We start from the raw sequence: 3,379 nt of genomic DNA, 5'->3' as shown, positions 1-3,379 counted from the left end.
GCTTCCTGCAATTTCTGTCATCACACTGGGGATTTGGCTTCATGGACATAGTAGGAAAAAAATCCTGCATTGCATTGTATCCAAGGTAAAAACTAACAGTACCAAAATTTAACAGAAACCTAGAAAAATCAAAGTAGACATAAAGAAATTAAAACCATGAAAAATACTAGAACAGTTAAATTTTTAAAAAATAACTTTGAAATAGGTAAATGATACACTTTTTAAATCAGAAAACAGAAATCTGCATCCAGAAAACAGCAATTTTCTCTTATTTACAGTGCCTGGCTCATAGTAGATGCTTCAGTATTTATTGAATGAAGGAAAGAAAAGATTACTCCATTTCATCAACTGTAGAACACACTATTTTTTTGAACCTCTAATAAAGATTAAATGCTGGCAGCTAAACTATTACATGTCAATAACTTCAAGAAGCATGCTGATTTCAGAGAAGCTAAAATGTGGGAGAAGTGTATTTTTTAAATCCCTGATATATGGTATTAAAGCTACTTAATTTTTTTTAACATTTTGTATGTAATTTACTATAAAATGCACAATCTTAAATGTATAGCTCAGTAAAATTTTGTATGAATCTTTCATGGAACCGTCACTAGATCAAGATATAGAACATTTTCAGCATCCCATGTGCCTCCAGCTCCCTCCTGTCCTCTTCCCAGTCAAATCTGATACTTTTTACTCTGCTGCCCATACTGGAGTACAGTGGTGTGATCATGGCTTACTGTAGCCTCACCCTCCCAGGCTCAAGCAATCCCATCTCAGTCTCCCAAGTAGCTGTGATTACAGGCAAGCACCACCACGCTTGGCTAATTTTTGCATTTTTTTTGGTAAAGATGGGGCTTTGCCATGTTGCCCCAGGCTGGTCTCGAATTCCTGGGCTCAAGCGATCTGCCTGCCTTGGCCTCCCAAATTGTTGGGATTACAGGCGTGAGCCACTGCACCCAGCCAATCTGATGTCTTTTATTAGGTTGGCGCAAAAGTAATTGCAGTTTTTGTTAAACGTAATGACAAAATCTGCAATTACCTTTGCACTAACCTAATAAAAGTTTTTATACAGAAAAAATCACATAAAAAAGATAAATGACAAAAGAAAAATATTTGCAAATACACATTCTTAATATACAACAAAACAAAAAAGAGCAACAACTATTAGCAGACAATTCACAGATGAAGTGTTCAACTTTTTTCACAAATAAAAATAAAAATTAAATGCCTATTTTTTACCCACCAGAATGACAAAGGTTACAGAGTTTGATGATACCCAAAGTTATCAAAGGTATGGGTCAACCAGGTAGTCCTAAACTATGATACAAATGTATAATCTAAACTATAATACAAATGTATAATCCTTTTGCAGGAGAAATTTAGTAAATATTTCATAAATTCAGAAATTCTACTTTAAAAAAATGTGTACTATAGGCCGGGTGCAGTGGCTCATGCCTATAATTCCTAACACTTTGGGAGGCCGATATGGGCAGACTGCTTCAGCCCAAGAGTTCAAGACCAGCCTGGGGAACATAAGGAGACTCTGTTTCTACAAAAAATACATAAAAATTAGCTGGGCGTGGTGGTGGGTGCTTGTAGTCACAGCTACCTGGGAGGCTGAGGTAGGAGGATCACTTGAACCTGGAAGGTGGAGACTGCAATTAGCTGAGATTGTGCCTCTGCGCTCCAGCCTGGGTGACAGAGTGAAACCCTGTTTTTTTTTTAAAAAAAAAATGTACTATAGAAAACTCTAGGCTGGGCACGGTGGCCTGTAATCCCAACACTTTGGGAGGCTAAAGTGGGCAGATCACTTAAGCTCAGGAGTTCAAGACCAGCCTGAGCAACGTGATGAAACTTTGTCTCTACAAAAAATACAAAAATTAGCCAGGCATTGTGGCATACACCTGTACTTCCAACTACTTGGAAGGCTGAGGTGGGAGGATCACTTGAGCTCGGGAGGTTGAGGCTGCAGTGAGCCATGATTGTGCCACTGCACTCCAGCTTGGGCAACACAGTGAGACCTTGTCTCCAAAAAAAGAAAAAGAAGAGAGATCGATCTAGTATTCAGAGATATATACAAGATGTAGCCTGTAGCATTGTTAATAAAAAAAAAAAAAAAAGAATTAAGTAGCCTAAATGACCATCAACAGAGGGGCTAGCTAAATAGGACACATCCTTAAGAGAATACTTGGTTAGCCATGATTCTTTGCTTCTTTTTTGTATCATACTATGAAATGTTTTGTTTAGACAGGGCCTAATACTGTCTAAACAGGCTATTTGCTCATATGAAATAGCCCTAGACCATTACTTTGAGAGTTTATATGTATGCTTTTTTCAATTTCTTTGCTAGCAACTGACACTTCTTATTGTTTGGTGCCTCCATGTATCTTGTTGCAGTTTGTTCTTATTATATTGGAGGCTTAGGGTATACAACTAAGCTTATTAAAGTTGTGAAATGAGGGAAAATAAATGGCCTGAATTAGAGAACACCTAAAGGGGATCTGCTTTTAATGAAGTATGAGTTGATTCATAAACTCTGACATAAATTTTAGCAGCAAAGAAATCTTTTCCCTTCTTTTTAGCTATAGTTTAGATAGTAAAGTTGCTGGATGTTTGTTTTTGGATAGCAGAGGTATCCAAAAGCAGATTTTAAGAATCTGTTTTTTTTTTTTTAAGTATTGTTAATGCGTTTTATATTAACACTAATATAAATGTTAACATTTTATGTATATGTAAGTGTAAAATTTACAGTAACAATGTTTAATTACATTAACATTAATAATTACTGTTTAGTCACATTGGGGTTATTTTTGGTAAGACTTAAATCAAGATAGTAGAAACAAGTGTGTTTAAGTCTCCATCCACTGGTCAGACTTGGAAAGATTTAAATCATTTGGTTAATGCTTCATAAATAAATATGTCACTACCATTGTATCATTTCATAAAAGCTATTCCAAATGCAGGGAGTAACTGACATTCTATATATTCATGTATGAGTATCAATATACATAATATTTAATATAGCAATATATATGAAAAGTAGACATACATATATAAAATAGAATGTACACGTATGCATATATAAAACATTTAAAACTACATTTAAAAGTAACTATAGACTTAGCTTATAATTTTAATTTCTGAAATGCTTTGTGAAATATATTTATTTTTATTGAAAGCACACAAGACTATTCAGAAAAATTAGCCCCGACTTACTTTAACACGTTTTGTACTAAGATCCCGGCAACCACACCCATAGTGGTAGGAAGACTGGCTGCACAAACACCTTCTCGTTTCAGAGTCTTTTCATCAATATTTGCAGCAACTACAAGTGGTGGAGCACACTACATGAACAAGAATAAAAGAAAACACATTTCAA

General features: G+C 35.2%; 1 protein-coding gene across 1 annotated transcript in view; it reads right to left on the bottom strand.

The window, feature by feature from the left end:
- Positions 1-3,379, bottom strand: part of UBA5 (ubiquitin-like modifier activating enzyme 5) — a 21,667-nt gene that overhangs the window by 6,438 nt on the left and 11,850 nt on the right. The gene's annotated exons all lie outside the window — the stretch shown is intronic.

Source organism: Mandrillus leucophaeus, unplaced genomic scaffold (assembly GCF_000951045.1).
Source record: "Mandrillus leucophaeus isolate KB7577 unplaced genomic scaffold, Mleu.le_1.0 Scaffold186, whole genome shotgun sequence".
In the NCBI taxonomy this organism is placed as follows: domain Eukaryota; kingdom Metazoa; phylum Chordata; class Mammalia; order Primates; family Cercopithecidae; genus Mandrillus; species Mandrillus leucophaeus.
This window is presented reverse-complemented; position numbering and strand designations above follow the sequence as displayed.